The 19,294-nt window shown below is 55.0% G+C and overlaps 1 protein-coding gene across 1 annotated transcript in view; it reads left to right on the plus strand.

Annotated features, from left to right (window-relative positions):
* Nucleotides 1-7,888: 7,888 nt before the first annotated feature.
* The window catches only part of Ptp4a3 (protein tyrosine phosphatase 4A3), a 33,110-nt gene continuing 21,704 nt past the window's right edge, over nucleotides 7,889-19,294 (plus strand). The window contains exon 1 of the mRNA XM_021216749.2: nucleotides 7,889-7,952. The gene's annotated coding sequence lies outside the window, so the exon portion shown is untranslated. The remainder of the gene's footprint in view (nucleotides 7,953-19,294) is intronic.

A 19,294-nucleotide genomic window follows, 5' to 3' on the forward strand; every position in this document is an offset into this window, starting at 1 on the left:
CGAGGGGACCACGACAGAGGACCATGGTCCAGTCACCAGTCCCTCCATTGTTCTCTCTCTCCTGTATCTTGTTCCTCCTGACGATTTCAGAGGCCCTAACCTAACTTGGTCAGAACGGCCGAGCAACCGGGTGACAAGTTCTGTTTTCAACCAAATCACAAACTCCCTGTTATCCTCCCCGGAGGACTAGAAGCCCCAAGGCAGAAACAGGGCTGCTCTGCTCTGGAGTAGAGTGGTCTTTGCCGGGCAGCCTAGTCATGGTCTGAAAGGCCCCTATTTAACACACAGAGGGCCTACCACTGCTGAGGCCAAAGGGGAGGGGTGGCTAGAGGTGCAGGGTCATGTCCCCCTCCCCTCCAGCCATATGGAGGTGCTGCGGGCTGATGCAGGCCTGCTTCAGGTTGCCTTCCACGCACCATCAAGCAAGGAAAAGTCTGTGACACTTCCAGGGCCCATAGGTTCATCCCAGGACTGGGTGTGCCTGAGGATGGGCACATCAGGGACCACCAATTAAGAATTTGCAGAGACCATTTTACACACACACACACACACACACACACACACACACACACACACACTTGGTGTTGTTTCCTCTGGTTCTTTATTTTATGTATATGAGAACAGTGTAGCTGTGTTCAGACATACCAGATTCCATTACAGATGGTTGTGAGTCACCATGTGGTTGCTGGGAATTGAACTCAGGACCTCCGGGAGAGCAGTTGGTGCTCTTAACCACTGAGCCTTCTCTCCAGCCCTTCCCCTCTGGTTCTTATGTAGCGTGTTTCCTCATGTCATTTACAAGAAAGCGTCTAAGCCACTTTGACTGTATCTTGTCTTCCTGTCAGCCACATTTGTCCCTCATGATGGAGTTCCTTCCTATTCTCTGATAGCCCAGCTTGTACTTCATCACCCCACCCCGCACCTGGAGTATCTCACTTGAGATGGTCTCCACTTTCCTGCAAAGGGCATATTTATTCTTTGTCGTGACTGAATAAAGCCCCGCTGTGTATAAACGCCACAGTTCTTTATCCATTCAGCTGCGACTCAGTTGTCAGAGCTGATGGACAGTAAACACGGATGAGCAGGTGCTTCTGTGGTGTGCTAACTCAGATTCTTTTGTGTACACACCCAAGATATGGCATTTGTAGAAGGGAAAAACATACCCCAGGGAGGCAGGTGGGACCTAACACATGGAGAGTTTCCATGTGTGCACGGGCGTGTACTGGTGTGCTCTTGGAGGGTTCAAGGATATGAGGCACAGGTTTCTGAACCAAGGTGGAGAGGTGAGTGGGGAGGTGCAAGATTAGGGTGCCCCCATCTTAGCCACTGATCCATGAGTCTTTAAGGACCTCCTCTGCAGACCCATTGAAGGAGCCCTGTAAGACCCCCAGCTCCCATTCTGGGCAGACCTGACCCCAGTGACCCTCAGAGCCCAGTGTAATTGTCACTTTCCCGTGAGTCCCTCTCTCCCTCCCTCTCTCCCCAGCACTGACTCACACCCATTGAGGGCTCAGTGTTCCTCCTTTTTTTTTTTTTTTTTTTTGGTTTTTCAAGACAGGGTTTCTCTGTATAGCCCTGGCTGTCCTGGAACTCACTTTGTACACCAGGCTGTTCTGGCCTCGAACTCAGAAATCCACCTGCCTCTGCCTCCCGAGTGCTGGGATTAAAGGCGTGCATCACCACGCCCTGCTCTCAGTGTTCCTCCTAATGGCTACCTGTGGACAGCATGGGAGGGTGGCGCTGACACCGTGTTCTGGTTTCAGTGGTTGGACAGGTGGTGGGCACCACTTGAGAACATGCTGTGCCTGTGGTATATAAAAGGCAAAAGAGTAGGGTCTCTAGCTGAAATCTGGGGTCCTGATACCTAAGAGCTCCAGATGGGGTCCTGGCCCCTGAGGGTGGGGTTGCAGGGATGTGGCTGGCCAGCTCCCTCATACTGGCCAGCAGCTAAGACTGTCCTGGGGGAGAGTCTAGTGACACAGGAAAAAAATGGGGATCCCCTCTTAGGGTTCTTAGTGTCACTCATAAAATAATGTAAGAAAAACTCAAACGGAAGCTTGAGGACAATTTTATTAGAGATAAAACAAAACGGATCAGCCGGGCAGTGGAAGCCACATCTTTAATCCCAGTACTTGGGAGATGGAGACAGGTGGATCTCTGTGAGTTCTGGGCCAGCCTGGTCTACAGAGCGAGTTCTAGCACAGCCAGAGATACAGCTAGGATAAAACTGTCTTGAAAAACCAACAAAAGCAGCCAACCAACAAACTAACGAACCAACGAACCAACGAACCAACGAACCAACCAACCAACCAACCAACCAACCAACCAGCCAACCAACTAACTAGCCAACCAACCAACCAACCAACCAACCAACCAACCAACCAACCAACCAACCAACCAACCAACCAAAAAACTCTTAACAACCACCACCACCACAGGACAGGCAAACTGTGACTCTTGGCAGCTGCTCAGAGCAGGGAAACGGAGGAAAAGCCATGCAGTTAGAACCCCACGGAGGCCAGGCACACAGTGGACAAGCATGGAGGGGAGGGGGGCTTTAGAGAAAGAGAAGAGAGCCCATGATGTTGGGGAAGTTCAAGAGTGTTACGAAAGCATGCTCAGAGAGGAGCTAGATGGAAAGGAGAAGCCACGAACTGTGGCAGACTTACAAAGCCGCACGGTTGTGGTACGGTGAGTTCTGCGCTGGGGAGGAGATCTGGGGAAAGGAAAAAGCACGTTATCTCATGAAATGAAGTTATTCTGCGCATCTCTTTAGCACCGTCCAAAGTGAGCCTACCTTCCTAGGGGTAGTCCCTCGGCCAGGTTAGTGCGTTGATCCCGCCCAACCGAAATGTTAGGTCTCTACTCAGGCCAGAGATTCTATTCTCCTGATCAGGAGGTTTGCGTATTTATTTTTAGAAATAAAAACCCAATATGGATTCCTCAGACTTTACTGGGCTCTGCCTCTGTTCCTCTCTGCTCCAGGCTGGACCCTGGACTCCAGAGAGCTGTGTGGTGCCTTAGGAGCTCCCATAAGAGGGTAGAGATTCTCTGTCACTTCAGTGCTCTCTTTTGGCCACACAGTATTCACAAGTCTTGGTAAAGCATCTCACTGCTTAGCCTTAGAGGACCGGACCACAGCCAGCCTGGAGCTCTTCCGAGGGCTAGTGGGCTGGGTCTCAGTGTGAACCTTGAGGGATACATTCTATGGCCAAAGTGATCTGTGGCTGTACCTCCCTGCACCTTAGCTTCCTGTCCTGAGTGGGTGGTGGTAGGGACCCCGTGTTACCGTATTGCCTCCCACGGTCCTCAAAGCCAGCCCAGGAGGCAGGTTACAAGTGACCCTGAGGCAAGAACTGTATACCAGCGGTTCTCAACCAGTGGGTCATGACCCTTTCGTGGGGGTTGAATGACCGTTCACAGGGGTGGCCGTGGACCACTAGAAAACACAGATTTTTTTTTTTTTTTTTTTTTTTTTTTGGTTTTTCCAGACAGGGTTTCTCTGTGCAGTCCTGGCTGTCCCGGAACTCACCCTGTAGACCAGGCTGGCCTCGAACTCAGAAATTCCCCTGCCTCTGCCTCCCAAGTACTGAGATTACAAGCAGGCTCCACCACTGCCGGGCCTAACACAGATCTTTACATTACGATTCAAACAGTAGCAAAATTACAGTTATGAAGTAGCAACAAAAATAACTTTGTGGTTGGGGGGGTCAATACAGCATGAAGACCTGTGTTAAAGGGTCGCAGCACTAGGAAGGCTGAGAACTACTGCCCTACACCCTTTCAGGGATCTTGAAGCCACAAGATTCTGAGTCAGAATCATGAAACTGCTCCCTCGGAGGGCAGGGACTGAAGGGCAGGCAGTAAAGCCAGAGCCAGAAGGGTCCACATGGTCAGCTCTCACCAGAACCACCACAAGGGGGCGCTGACGTGCCACGTCTCACACTAACGCTGGAAGGCTGCACCATGGTGGGCAGGAGCTCTCCTCAAAGGGTACTTCCAGATGCTGGAGCCACCAAAGACGGTGGCAGATGTCAGAAGAGGCCAAGGGAGCAAGAGGTGGGGACACACCTGTCTCTTCCCCTCAAGAAGGCTCAACTGTTCTTATAGGATACCCCACTATTTTTTCTTTTTTCTTTTCTGGATGCTCTGACCACAGGGGACTCTGTGGGGACTCCTTGGCATTTATGCTTTCTTTCTTTCTTTCTTTCTTTCTTTCTTTCTTTCTTTCTTTCTTTCTTTCTTTCTTTCTTTCTTTCTTTCTTTCTTTCTTTCTTTCTTTCTTTCTTTCTTTCTTTCTTTCTTTCTTTCTTTCTTTCTTTCTTTCTTTCTTTCTTTCTTATCTGCAGTGTCTACTGATTGGCAGGCCTCTGCTCTATACCAGACACCTGGAATGGTCCACTCTGAAGCTTAGCCCCATATGCCATCCTCGATGCTCCTAATTGCTGGACCTGAGGTATGTGAATGGGTTGTCTGGCTCCCATCTAGACCCTGAACTGGGCAGCCTGTTACAATGCTCAACAAACGTGTCGGGGAGCCAGAAGGTTCTAAGTTTGCCAAGGGAGTTCCTTCTGCCCCTCTCCATGAAAGGATGCAAGCTCTCATGTCCCCTACCCCTTACCATCTCCTCTGGTAGCCTCAGAGTCTCCACGTGGACAGTAGTTACCTCCACCCCACTCCATCTTGGGAAGGAAAGCATCTTGGTCCCTCACAGGAGCCAGCCAGGTTGCTGTAACACTTGTTCAGTCGCAGCCTGCATGGGCTCCGTGCTTCCTTTCCATACCAGGATGACCAACAGAAATCACTGTTTCTTGATGCTAGATCATGCACAGGCATCCTAGCTTCTTGCCTACTCTCCACTTGACTTATGGAGAAAGTTGGTGTGGATGCTCATGCAGCCCTAGAGGGCATTTCCCAGAAGGCTTTGAGCTTGCCATCTTGGAGGCTGATCCTAAGTCTAGCCAGCCACAGATGGTCCAACTGCCTCCCTGGCTGACTATCTCCTATTGTGGGATCCCAAGCCAGAACTGGTCTGCTTGGCCACAGACCTGCAGCTAACAACAGTTTGGCTGTTTCAGGCTTCTTGGATGTTGTTTAACTGCCACCGTGACTCATTGCGGCACAGCTAAGCCTCCGATAACTGCACCACCACAGTGGCACAGTTACAACAACAGGGAACCCAGGAACGAGCCATACTACCGCGGTCTCTATAGTTCTTCCTTCATGCTGCCCCAGAGCCTTCCAGCTGTCTCTGTTTCTTGTCAGGGACACTGCTGTCCGCTTCAATCCCCTTCACAGCAGCAGAGCCTGTGATGGGGGAGTTGGCTTTTAGTCATTATGGGAGAGGAGGGACCTAAGTGTATTGTCTTTCCTCACTTTCCTAAGTGAGGAAAGACAATACACAGGTGTGCTCCCTAGGGCTCCCTGGTTATAAAACCCCAGGGCACGTTTTTTCCAGAGACAACAGGAGACCTGGGGATAGATACCCCAGGGTAACAGGATAAGGTGCTGGGGTGTGTTAGTACTGCTGGATTCCCTGCTGGTGGGAGCTGGCCTGAGGCCATTTCCTCTTGCACTTCAGATCTCCGTGCTATAAGAGGTAAGTCTGTCAGCGAGGGGAAGGCTGTGTTCTCTAGAATGGCCACGCCCCCTGAGGTTAATCAGGATGGATATGGGAGGTGGCTCAGAGTAGGATCCACAGGGCACCTCATCCTGTTTGAATCCCCTCTGGTCTTCTTTTTACCGCAAGCTCTTTGTCTCTCACGCCTATCCCCGGGAAGGATCCTTATGGGTTTACATTAGAAGAGTGTGTCTTGGGTTGGCCGAAGCAAGCAAGTGTGGCCAGTGCTGTCTTGCTCTCTCTTCTCCATGGCCCTAGGATTAGAACTCTTAACCACCACTCTCTCTATAGACGGGAAGACAAGTCAGGGCTTACATCATGTAGCCCGAGGAGGGGGCTCACAAGTCACTTCTGTGGTGGCATTGGCCACCCCCAACCGGATCCAGTGTCTAGCTCAGCACTTCCCCAGCCAGGGCCCCTCCTTGCTGACCTGGGGCCAGGCCTGGTGGCCGGAGGTAGTAGCTTCCTGGAAATCCACTTAGCATTGACCTCATTCCCTGTCCTCTGAGCTAATCTGCTGATCCTGTTGTCCCCAAGGGCAGGTAGCTCTGGGTCTTCCTGATCCAAATAGGTTTAGTGCAGACGGCAGGATGCTTCCAGGGTGGCTATGTCTGTATCTGCGGCGAAGGATGGCTCTGACTCAGCCCCTACCTTCCCCTTGCCCAGCCCCCATCTCACCATTCTCTGTGTAGACTAAGCCAGTCTGAGGTTCCCTTTGCCACGGAAACCTCAGGATCTCCCCCCCCCCGTTGCCTCCTGCCCCTGCACCTCCTTTTCACTCTGTGCCCCCCCGAACTTCCGTCAGGGACTCTGTAAAACAGGGCTCCAGAGCTTCCTCCAAGGAAAGAGGCGGACTTTTGGGACTTTGGATTTGATCAAGTACATGGTCCGCCATCTGCAAGTGTCTGACGCACTGGTTGGAAACCTTCAGGTTGGTACCTTCTCCTGGCCTCTGGCTGCCAGGGCCTGGGTGAGATGGACATTCTAGGCTTCCAGAGGCCGAGTGGAAGGCAAACCCACTGTCCCCAGCGGAAACGCTGGAATCAAACTCCCAAGGCTTTAGGTAGGAGAGGATGAAAAGGCTAGAGAAGGAGGAGGGTGGCTCTGTCCATGTGAGAGGAAGTCAAACTGTTTTAAAAATCGGCAACTCGGGCCAGGCGTGGTGGCGCACGCCTTTAATCCCAGCGCTCGGGAGGCAGAGGCAGGTGGATTTCTGAGTTCGAGGTCAGCCTGGTCTACAGAGTGAGTTCCAGGACAGCCAGGGCTACCCAGAGAAACCCTGTCTCGAAAAACAAAAACAAGAACAAACAAACGAACAAAAAAATCGGCAACTCAAATGGGCACACAGCCCCATGATGAGATGGGCCATTGCTGCTGGAACAGGTATTGAATTTACTGGAGCTGGGAGCATGGCCTTTCTCCTAGGACCTCAGACTGGGATGTCCCCCATTTGTCTTGATCCTCTCTGTGGATCTTTGGTGAAATACCCTGAAGTGTGAAGGCAACTCACCTTTTGGGGGAAGAGCTTTTAGAGAGTGCGAGGTGACAGCTAAGGACCCAGTTAGGTGGCCTAGGGATAAGGTGAGGTCTCTGGCCTTTGCCCGCTTCATGGGATACTTGTAGAATGTTGCAGAGAGCCCTCACTTCAGCTTTCTGGCGTCTCTCCTACCACTGAGGAAGAGTGGATGAATGAATGTCTTTGGGAGAGGGAAGACAACAAACTGGACCTTTGAATTGCTGGATTGATGCTGACTTTGGCACGGGGTGGGGGGTGGGCACAGGCTGGGTGGGTGTGGCACTTTGTAGAGTTCATCTTGAAGGTTCCAGAGGGTGGGCAGAGACAAAGACAATCAGCCCAGGGGAGCTAGTCTCCGAGCCGGTTCTCCGAGGCGCCCCTCTCCCAGAATTCGCCTAGCACAAAGGGTCTCAAAGTCAACCATAGGTCCCCAGACCCAGTGACTATTGCTTGCTGGCCCAAGAGCCACCCAACTTTTCCTTAGGCGCGGGACTTTGCTTTAAGAGACCTATAGAGAAGCAGAGGCCTCTAGAAGCTCCAATGAGCCTCTGGCCTGGGGTGCCTAGCTGTGGGGCACAAGAAATAGACCACGTCGGTTTCTAGTGGGTCCTCTAGGACCGCGCGCGCGCGTGCGACAGCGGGCACCGGTACATTCCCATTGGGTCGTGCCCCCACGTGACCCGGCGCGCGCCCCGGGACGGCGACGCCGAGGCCGCGCCCCTGCGCGCGCACGTCCTGACGGCGCCGAGGCCGCGCCCTGTGCGCGCGCGTGCCGAACCCTCCGCGTCGTGCCGGCGCCGGCGCCCGGACCGCCAGGTCAGTCTCCACCGCGCCGCTCGGGCGGGGGCGCGCAGGGGGCCGTCGGCGGGGGCGCCGCCTCGGGGACGCGCAGGCGGGGACGCGCGCCGGCTTGAATGTTTGCTCCCGGCGGGGGCCGCGCCCCGCGGCAGCCCCTGCGTGAACCCGGCCGGTGGTTGCCACGTGCAGGGCCGGAGCCGCAGGGAGGCCAGGCGTGGGGACTCAGCCAGCTGTTCGCTCGGTGTGGCGACCAGATCTGATGGGTGAAAGGGGTGACTCTGCTCCCATTTCTAGGGGTGCGGAAGATTCCCTCAACATCTGCTCGTTTTTCATCTTCTCCAAGATCCCTATCTGGATTTGGTTCGCCTCAATTTCCTTCTCTGCATAGCTTGGGGGCATAGGACCCCATATCCTTTTTTGCCTCCCGCATGAATGTCAGTGGGTCACCTTTGAAGGCTGGGCATTAAATCTTGGGCCCCTTAGAGACCCGAGTCCTGGCTTAGGCATCCCGGGTCAGGCCAGATGGGACAGCACCTCACTGTCCATGGGGTCCTGCCGTAGCCTGTCCACATGTAGCCGGCTTAAGCAGGTGACTCCTGGTGGGGAGCTGTAGGCATAGCTGGACTGGATGCCATGCTTAGTCCACAAGGCAGACAGAGTGACCATCCCTCTGACCCTATCAGTGAGGGGCAGAGTGGATTCCAGGCCAGTTGTCACAGTGTGCCATGTCTCATGGGTAAGTGGTGCACCTCTCTACTTGGCTGCATGTTCCGGAGGAAACTGACCAGAGTTTTGGTACTGAGGGCAGTGTAGTATGGACTCTTTGGTGGTGCCTATGGCCTCAAATCCTCCCACAAGGTTATTAACCCCATTCCCAGATTATACTGGCACTGGGGGAGTGAGTCAGGTCTAGCCCCTAAGGTCTAGCCTTGTTCTACCTGAAATGAGGAGAGGATAGAGAACACATGGAGTCTGTGGCCTGCTCTGAGGTAGGCTGTGGGGTTCCTACTCTTGAACTCTTACTGTGGACCTAAGGTGGGATGCAGTGGGAATGTTCCCAAACGTCCCCTTAAGAAGGAACTGGCCAGCCCAGCTATCAGCTCTTTTCTCTTGGCCTGGCCTGGTACTTGACTCGGAGGTGTTGGTGGCAGGACCAGGACCTTGGTGGCTGATGGATAGGGCAGAGTTAAACATCCTGGACAGATGGTTATTGAGGATGTCGAGGTAGGAGCCCACCAGGACCTCTTTCCCACCAACTGGGAGGACTTTCCCCACTGTTTCCTGCCAGCACAGAACTTGGCTGAGGGTGGCAAGCTCGTGGAGTTGGTCTGACAGAAGGGAACTGAAAGAAGGCTTCTTCCTCAGACCAGCAGGCAGCTCTGATGGTGGTGGGCAGAAAATGGCAGGAGGACCTTTGGTGGTGGGGGGTGCGGGGTGGGGGGAGCTGGCTCTCACTGACTTGGACTCTTGGCTAGTTCCTGGAGTGTGTAAGGGCTGCCAAGTTGCGTGCCTGACCTCACTGCTGTAGTGTTGGGAGACAGGGAACAAAGCTGGCCTTAGGGGTGTTGGCACACATCTCTGGATGCCAGGCCTGGAGAGATGGTTCAGCGGTTAAGAGCACTGACTTGCTCTTCCAAAGGTTGTGAGTTCAGATCCCAGCCACAAATCTCTGACGCCCCGTGGTGACGGCGCTGCTCCAGAAGGCACCTCGCTAGGAGGGTGAAGTGCTACGCCGTGACATCTGTCCAGGCGCAGAGCCGGGAGCTATTGGAACTGGAGCTGACAGAGTACTGATCGTTTTTTCCTAAGCCTCTGGCCTTGTTTTGCTCCCACAGCACTGAGCCTGAGAGCTCTGATGGCATGGTGCGCAGTGGTTCCCACGTATGGCAGGCCATGTGCAACTCCTGTCTGCCCTGTCCTCCCACAAGAAGGCTCCCAGCCCACCCACCTCTATCCTGGCTGCCCTATCACTGCTCTTTCTGGCCCATGTACATTCCGTGTCTACAGTGGCCTCTTCAGCATCTACGCGTGTGCTGTGTGAGCTGGGTTCAGATCACCAGAGCTGGCTCCTCTCCTTTCCTTTCCTTTCCTTTCCTTTCCTTTCCTTTCCTTTCCTTTCCTTTCCCTTTCCCTTTCCCTTTCCCTTTCCCTTTCCCTTTCCTTCTTTCTTTCTTTCTTTCTTTCTTTCTTTCTTTCTTTCTTTCTTTCTTTCGTTCGTTCGTTCGTTCTTTCTTTCGTTCTTTCTTTCGTTCTTTCTTTCGTTCTTTCTTTCGTTCTTTCTTTCGTTCTTTCTTTCGTTCTTTCTTTCGTTCTTTCTTTCGTTCTTTCTTTCGTTCTTTCGTTCTCTCTCTCTCTCTCTCTCTTTCTTTCTTTTCTATAAAGTTTTAGTTTTTTTTTTTTTTTTTTTTCCTTTGTAGCCCTGGCTGTCCTGGAACTCACTCTCTCGACCAGGCTGGCTTCAAACCCAGAGATCCGCCTGACCAGGCATGCTCCACCACAACCTGGCTTGGCTTCCTAGTTTCTGATTAATCTAGTCCTGAAGTCTTGTCTCCGGTAAAATCGGGGGGTGTGGTATATTTGCTGGGAAGATGGGTATTAAGGATCAATCCACAGGGGACATACATGGCCTTGTTATTCAGGTGCCACCCAGTAGGGGCTCTGACAGGGCTGTGGTGTGCTGTGGACTAGGCTGGTCTTAGCTTGGTATTGTAAACGTCAACAGCCTGTCTTCTATCCTCCAAATGGACAGGCTGCAGGGTGTGGAGCACAGAGGGGACGGCTGAGGGCCCTGGGGCCACCAGCAGTGCAGCTCTAATCCATGTTATATTACAGTGAATAAGGTAATGAAGTACAGTTACGAGGCCAAGGGAGAGGATGGGGCTGTGGGGTTCTGAAGGCTCCATAGGAGTTCACCTGGGGGAGGTTGTTTGTTTCCTATCAAGGGGCACCTCAGGCCAGCACTCCTAAATCTCACCGTAATCATTTTGAGCTGGGCCAAAGCTGTTGAGTCAGGGACAGTTCAGGTAAGAAACAGGCTGCTAACCTAGTGACGCTGGTGGCCCGGAGGGGTCTCTGATGTCATGATAATGACAGCACTATGACTCAGGAGCTTGGCTGGCCACCTGGTGTCCATATAGCATGGCACTCAGCCTGGGCGCGTTAGGACCCAAGTCTTCTTTTTTCTAGAACCCTTGAAAGGGACACTAGGGTGACATTGTCTACACAGTTGTCTTCCTTGGGACACCCTTCTTTCTACCATTTGCACTGCGCCCCCTTCCCCCCACGCCTACCTGCTTGTCTCCCACAAGGGCCCCCCTGCCCCGTGCCTCCCAGACGTCTGTCCCAGATGTGGAGTCTGCCGGAAGAGTCGGAATGGTGCTGTGTGTTCTTCCCTGAGGGCCACACACCCTCCTGCTTGACTGCCACAGATCCTTTCTGTCCTGCTCAGAGCGAGCAGACCACCCTGGTCTATTCTCTGCATGACCAGGTGCTGGGGATGGGGCCAGTAAAGGCGGGGGCTCTTTAATAGTGTCTGGTGACATTCGTGGTGACCACAAGGGCCTTTGGACATCTTCCTCCTTGCTTTCACCTGGGTTGTGAGGTTGTCTTCTGGTCCTACAGCTGTGCTGGACCTAGAGGCACAGGAATGGGCACCGAGGGCACCCTGCTGGTTGGGGACGGCTTTGGCTTAGGGCTAGAGCCGGGGGCCACCATTGTGGGACTATGCTGCTTTCGTGGGGTGAGTTGGTGGAAGGGTATGGGGCTCCCGTTGTTTGAGTGAGGACCTCGGGGGCAGGGAGTTCCAAGGTTTCCGAAGCCGGTCTGGTTCTCCTTGCCCACTGCCCTAGCTGAGTGTGGGTGCCCACAGTGTGGCTGTCCCTGGTGTGCTGGTGCACCCATGAGGAGGGGAAAGGTCACCAATTCTAGAGTGTGGTCAGCAGGGTTGGGCCACAGGTGGTGGGGCAGGTGGCCCTAGTTTGACTGGACCAGTTTGGCATGGACGTGTCTCTTCAGTTACATGTCAAAGCACTTGTGCAGCTGATGGGTTAAGCCAGTGTACTGGGCCCGACGCTTGTCTCAAGACCACTGAGGATCTAGCAGATGGACGGTCGCAGCTGGGGAGCCAGTCAGGTATTTACTGGGTGAAGCTGGTGTCCAGCGGTAGGCAGCCTCTGAGCTCTGCCTTTCCCACTCCAGTGAGCTATTGTGTACAGGCTAGTTCTTGTCACTTGCCCCAGGGACAGCATGAATGTTTTGGGCCACTGTCCCCCTGGGGAGGCAGGCATGATAACCTGTTACCAAGAAGTTCTGAGATTATGTTAGCCAGAGTATATGGAATGTCTACGGGGTGTCGGTCGGGCTCTTCTTGACTCTGTCCTGGGTGGTCTTGCTTAGGAGATCCCATCCCCCACAGAGCCTGAGGTGTGGCTCAGCGTGACCATCACATCCTTAGGTCAAATGGCTCTTGGTAGCTATGGCTTTTGGAACCCATGACCTGGATCTCCGGGGGGATAGATAGCACGGGAGGTGTTGGTGTAGGTGATGTGAGACTCAGACTCAGGGTGGGTGTTTAGAAAGGGGGATCCTACCTCCAGACCCAAGCATCACACTGGGGGTGACCTGTCCAGACTTTCTAGACTGCCATTTACACTTCTAAAGGAAGTGACTTTTTTTTTTTTTTTTGCTTGCACAGTGTCAGTATCATAGCCAAGGAGGTCTATCCAAGGCATGATGATTGCTAATTGAAAACTGAAGGCCGTGACCTTTGGCGGTTCTAGAGCTAGATATTGCTGTCCTTGGCTACTGGGGCCAGAAGGAGTCTAGGAAAGGCTATAGTCTAGGAAAGACTATTCCAGAAACCAGCCTGGGGCTAGGCACGGCCCCTCCCGCTGCCCCCTCCCTTTGTCCCGACTCTGCTCGGTTCCCACCCTTGTTGCTTGCTGTCCCTGTCCTCTGTGGAGTCCCTGTAGACTGTGTAGAGAGGTAGGAGGTCAGCCTGGACAGGCTGGGCTGGAGCCCCTGGACAGGGCCAGGTTGAGACCCGGGCAGAGGCTACTGGGTTTTGGCTGAGTGGGTCGGTGGTCAGGGTCTGGAAGGTGCAGAAGGGGCCCAGGTTTCCTAGTGGGTGGCCTTCAGGTAAGGATCAGCGTAATGGTCCCTAGAGATCCAAGGCTGGCCCAGACCCATGGCCATGGATCAGGAAGCATCCCTGGTTGATCCTATGGTCTGAGATGCATATTCCCCAGGAACCTAACATCCTCCTATGGTGGTGGTGGTGGTGGTGGTGGTGGTGGTGGTGGTGGGGTATAGGGATGGGTGGAGCACGAGCACCTGGACCTCAGAGTGCTATTTTCTTCTTGGAATCAGCAAGAGTTATAGAGTACCCTAGCAGTGCTATGGGGCTGGAACCCAATATGTGGGCAGCAGATTATTTAGGTCACCGGGGGCGAGGCATCTGGATGAAGGTTCAAATGAGTAAAAGACTGATATGCTGATGTAGGTCTGCTCTAGGAAATCGGAATAAAGGTACTATGGCGCCTCAGCCTCCATACCTTCGGGTCAGAGTGATGACCACTTACTAGCTAGAATGCTCCTTTTAAGCCTCAGTTTCCCCTCCGTAGTGTCTGACCCTCTGTATTTCTTCCCCCCTCCTTGGATCTGTGGGAGCCTGTTCCCAAGGCCTTGGGTTCACCAGACACACCCAAAGCTCGGGCTGGCCCAGAAGGAGGAGGTAGGTCAACTGCAGCAGGCAGGCCTGGCTTGTCCCCTTCCCATGGGACCCGGGTTCCCATTGCACTCTTGCCCGAACCTCCCTGTGACTCAGGATTCCCGGAAGCAGTTCAGCTGTGTTTGGAGGATCCCCTGTCCCCCCCCAGGATAATGCCCTCCTGCCCCATCCACCGCGACTTCTGCATTGGCTCGGTGTCACTTGCTGGGTCCTTGTTGCCTGTGCCCCAGAGAGGGTGCTGCTTCTTCCTGGCATACCTCTCTGGCAATGCCCGCTGGCCCTGAAACTCTGCCAAGGCAAGCAGTTCCCTCTAATCTCCCAGTTAGGGCAGCAATGAGGCCCCTCCTCCAGGGTCAGCTTCCCTCTGGCTGGCTGCCCAGAGGCCCAACATATGCTGGGAATTGCATTGCAGAGCTTAGAGGTGCCCAGAACTCCCAGTGGTCCCTCCTCGGTGATCTCCCTGCCCCTTCCATTGGCCTTAGGGAACATAGACATAGCCCTGGATATACCGACCTTCGATGGACCCCACAGTAGACTGGCGGCATATCATACGAAGCCGGATGGCTGATTCCTGGCTACCTGAGCTGAGCTGCTGCACCTGCAGCCGCACCTGAACTGGATGTTAGCAGGCACTCCCCCCGAACGCTGATTTCTCTCAGGCCTGTGACCTGTGGGGGTGCTGCCTGCCGGTGCCTTGATTTCCCTTTCTGTCAGGTGATGCTCTCGGGGCTGGTGTGGACCAGTGGTGGCTTCAGAGCTCACACCGACAGGCACAGCAGTTAAACACACTGTTCACGGGTCAGCTTATAGATTTGGCCACGTTTGTCGTAAATGGCCCAGGGAAGAGCTTCCTTGCATTCTGGCCTCCCCTTTATGCTCAGCCCTACAGGAACAGGATGCCGACATCACACTTGGACTTTCCCATGGCCTTGACTGTGGGTCTCTGGTCCCCGGGTCTTGAAGGGTTGTTTATTGCCTGCCTCCCTACTACCCCCATTTATAATGGAAGTTCTGGACAGCTAGGGACGTGCGTTTGGGCATTGCGTGAATCCCTTAGTCCCGTCTGCTGGCCCTGACCCCACATCGCCCCGTTGCCACTGTCCTGGCTGCTGCGTGGGGGATGGGGGCACAGGCTGTCGGCTTTGTTCTGCCTCCCTGGGCTCCCTGGAAGCTGTCCTGCTCTGCGTTAGCTTCGTGGGAGTAGAAAAGTGGAAAAGGCGTGGTCCTGTACTGGACACACACACACACACACACACACACACACACACACACCGAGCAGGATGACTGACAGGGGACAGTAATCATCTTCTTGGAGCATGTGGCTCTGCATCCTAGAGGTTGTGCTGCAGGAAGGCGATTCTCTTCTTACCGGGCAGTCAGGTGGGCTTCTAGGAGGTGGTGGCAAATGGTATGGAGAGAGGGGCTAGTGGGGTGCGGCCTGGGCAGGCCTCCGCTGAGCCCTTTTGGGTTGGTGGTTAGGCACTGGTTCAGGGTACCTCGTTAATTCTCAAGGTGATCTGGGGGTGGCTGCTCTTTACCACCCCCTTCCCTCTCCCCCACTTCTCAGGCAGGAAGCTGCCTTCCGGAGCTGGCCTCCTGCAGATGAAGTGTCAAGAGGAAGGCAGGCTGCTGTTATGCCCTTGTAGAGTGGCCTGACCCAGCTCTCTTGGTCCCTTTTGTTTGTGGGGAGCCAGAGAAGGCACCCCCAGGTGTGTGTGGGAGGGACCCAGAACAGCTGTGGCTTCCAGTTCCCTCAGTGACAGAGAGGTGATTAGCTCATAGGACGCCCTGCGGCTGGGCTGACGTCTATCTGCTGTCCTTTGACTGCGAGGACCTCAGTTTCCTCCCCTGTCAGTAGGTGTGAAGTTTCTGTTTAGGGACTTGGGGAGTCCTCAGCTACTGTGAGGCAGGCCTTCCTGCTCCCCCTGCCCCTTTGTCTCCTCCCACTAGCTGTAGTTCCCACGACTGGCTAGTGCAGGAAGCCATCTGGAGGGCTTATTTACCCTCGCTTAGCCTCCCTGGCAGGAAGTCACCGGAAGGGCCGTCCCCAGGGGCCCCTTCAGGCCTGTGAGGACAGCCAGCAGCTTGGGGGTCTGTGCTGTGGAGTCCCCCAGTGGAGCAAGGGGGCAGGGAGCCTGGAGAACAGAGCCAAGCTGGGCTGGGAGCCGGGTGTGTGGCTGGAGTGGGGTTGAGACGTTCATCCAGGAGCCATCTGACCATCTGTCCACGCTCCATCCACCCTTCCCCCGCCCGGAGGAGGCCTAATAGCCCTGATCCATAGGACTCAGGCAAAGCCACTTGGGGCTCCATCCCAGGGTGGTCTGTGTGATGTGTGTGGGATCCTGGGAACAGGAGGGGACACACATTGCACAGGACCACCAGGTGGAGGAGTGATCTCAGGGCAGGAAGCGGAAGAGGTACAGGAAGAGGATGCGGCCTTGGGAGAGGAGGCCCCCCCCCCCCCCGGGAGTGGAAAGTTGACTTCTCAGACACAGGGCTGGGGGCAGAGGAGAGAGAAGCAGACAGATCACTGGGCGCAGATAGAACCAGTGGTTTGGGCCCTTCAGACTCCTCTATTCCCTTTCCGCAGGCCTCTGGCCCGTTCGTTCCTCAGAAGTCCTCCCAGACCTCCAGATGAGCTCATCAGACTGGCTGTTTAGGCCTAGGGACCTGGGCTTCTGCCTTACAGGCCAAGCATATCCCGCTGCCCCAGGCATTTGTCCATTGGCTGGTCTAAGTGTGATTGACAGGGCCTGGGGACTGTTCCCACGGACACTGCCAGCTGGGCCTGCCCTACCCCAGGAGGGATCTCGAACCCTGTGGGACCTGTGGCCTGGGTTCTTGGCAGCCTTGTGTCTGTTCTGGCTTCTCGTCTGCCTTGGGGAGTTGGGTGGGCTCTGGGGGGTCACACAGCCCTGTCCCAGCCATGGGTAGGTCAAGGTATGGCCTCCTCATTCTCAGTGTCTACCCTCCCCCTCCTTCCTCCCATTTCTGGAGACTGTGGCTTACGATACGACCCTGCGCAAACCCCTAGATGTGCTGGGGTTTCCCAGACGAGCATCCTCCAAGCTTCTGCCCTGTGCTGGAGGAAGTGAACGTGAGAACCCAGTCCGGGTGGGAACAGAGGCTGTCCCTGGACACAGTGGTGGCCATTGATTGTCCCAGGAGGGCCACTGGCAGGTCCAAAGCATTTGCTGTATACACCGAAGACATGCCGTCCCGAGATCCAGCTTCACGCAGCGCTGGGCTGAGACTCCCCCACCTCAGAGGCTGTGCCAGGGTCGGGAGATGATTGGCTTTCTCTGTGAGGCCAGACCTTCAGAGTGGGGTCAGCCTTGGCTCAGCCCAATAATCTTGCCTTCCCACGAGATACCGAGTGAATCTGAGATAGTCCCAGTGGAATGGGCTGAAGCATTTAAACTACAGCCAACCCCAAGTGTGGCCAAGGAGCACCAAGCACAGTGGGCCAGGTGTCGGCCTCTGGGCTGAGAGTGTGGAGCCCAGGGTAAGGCTGACCGCACCGTGCCCCGGCCTGGCTGGGGCAGGACCACCTCAGCTGTGATGCTGTCCTAGGCCCAGTACACCCTGCTGGTACCAGGGGATCTTCCCTCTGCTCTCCCCTTGGCTTTCCAGGAAGAGGGTTTTGGCTGGACAGAGTCAGGCTAATTTGGGATTCTAGGCCTGTGTTCATGGCTGGGAGGCAACAACCAGAGAATCCACAGGATACGCCACATGAGCCCGCTGAGCATGGGAGCAGAAGGATGGGTCCTGGTCCTCAAAGATTCCAGAGATGCAGTAGAGACCATCAGGCCATACAGATCTGGAGAGCGTGTGCGTGGTTCCTGGCCAACCGCTCAGCAGATCTGTGACCAGTGTCTCCTACAGAGTCCAGGGATATCATTCAGGAAGTCTTTGCCAGGGTGGGGCTACATCCATAAGGATCCCGGAGGGCTTCCAGAGGGAGGCAGCCAGGATAGACATGCACAAGAAGCCCACCTGCCCTTTACCGTGTAGGAGCATGCTGTGTTCAGAAGTACTGGTTAGTGTTCATCTGCCACCAATCCCCACTGACCACCAGCCAGACTAAAGAGTCACTGAGCAATAAGTGAAAAACCAGGAACCCTCTTCTCTAAGCTTTGGGGGGTAGCACGGGTCATAGGCTGCCCCAGCTGGTGCATACAGCCCATGTGGGGAAGAACAGATCTCCAGCAGTTAGGGAGGGGCGAGTCGAGTGCCCAGGAGACCTGTATGGTCCCTGCTGCTGCCCAAGTCTGGGGTTGCAGGCTTGTGTTGGCCTCCTCGACCCCCGCAGCTGCATGCAGAGCCTGGATAGCTCGCTCCCGGCCACCCGGTTTCCTTGGTTTGTGTTCCCTGACTGAGGTGATCCTGGTTCTTTCTTGGCACGTGCTGTCTTCCTTGAGGTGGGGTGCAGGGGGCATGGGTGAGGGCATCCTGGGGCAGAAGCTTTCCCTCTCTTGGAGGGGGTCGTCCCAAGCGGTGACTTTTGATCATCTCTATCTTTGGTCCAGGCTCTGGGGTTGGGAGGTTTGGTGGGAAGGGAACAAGCCTGCCGGCTGTCCTTCTTCACATCACTGGCCACGTGGTCCTAGCCGGGCCTGGTGTCCTGGCTATGTAGTCCCTGCCCTGCTCAGATCCCACTGCATTTGCATGCCCATCAAAACACTCGCCGGGTGCAGTGTTCAGAATCCGTAGACAAGGGCACCCCCTCAGTGGGGAGACGGTCAGATTCCAGGTCAGGCAGTGCTGATGGCCGGCTGTTCGCCCAGAAGTCCACTGACCTGAGGTCCCAGTGACGAGGAGACTTGGGGAGGCAGAGACGGCCATCGAGTATCGAGGCCTGGGGGCAGCGCTTCACTGTGCTCAGTGGTTTGCAGCCGCAGCTGGGGAAGCAGGTGCAGAGAACAGTCACAGATTCCGGGGGCGAGAGCAGCTGGGGAGGCCGTGGTCTCCCTGAGGTGTGATGGGGGAAGATGGACGACCTAGGATACCGAGCTGGGGCTGCTCCAGGAGGCCCGGCCTTCAGGCGGGTAGCTCAGCATCTCACTAGACCCCCTTCCAGAGCTGCCCTCTGCCTGGGGTTGTAGGGACTGTCTGTGTCCTCCTCTTGTGCTGGACTGCGGGACAGGCCTGGATGAAGACTTAGAGAATTGTTGGTGCCCATGGCGACTCTGATTGCTGAGAGCTGGCCCAGCTGGCTTTTATTATAGATGATGCCCACTTACCTCACAGTGGCTCTTTGTTGCTGGGCCCTCCTGTGGACACCTATCCTCTACTCTTTCATTAACAGTGACACGTCCCTCATTGGCCTGTGTATCTGACAGTTCCACAATAAGCCAATCCTGGGGATGTCTACCCCACTACACAGTTGGGTGAACTTCAAGAAGGCCAATGTAAATAGATAGGGACAATCCCATCCCGTAGGATGGTGGGGACCGGCCAAGTCTTTCTTCTTCCCCTCCTATCCCCAGTGTTCAGGGTCCTTCAGCCAGAGATGCTCAGCTGCCCAAATCTCCCAGGAGCCTGCTACTGGCTCTGTCCAAATGAGCTCAGGAATCAGCCCCAGGGTGCTCATGTGCTCTCTCTCTCTCTCTCTCTCTCTCTCTCTCTCTCT

This window comes from Mus pahari, chromosome 17 (assembly GCF_900095145.1).
Source record: "Mus pahari chromosome 17, PAHARI_EIJ_v1.1, whole genome shotgun sequence".
Classification (NCBI taxonomy): Eukaryota; Metazoa; Chordata; class Mammalia; order Rodentia; family Muridae; genus Mus; species Mus pahari.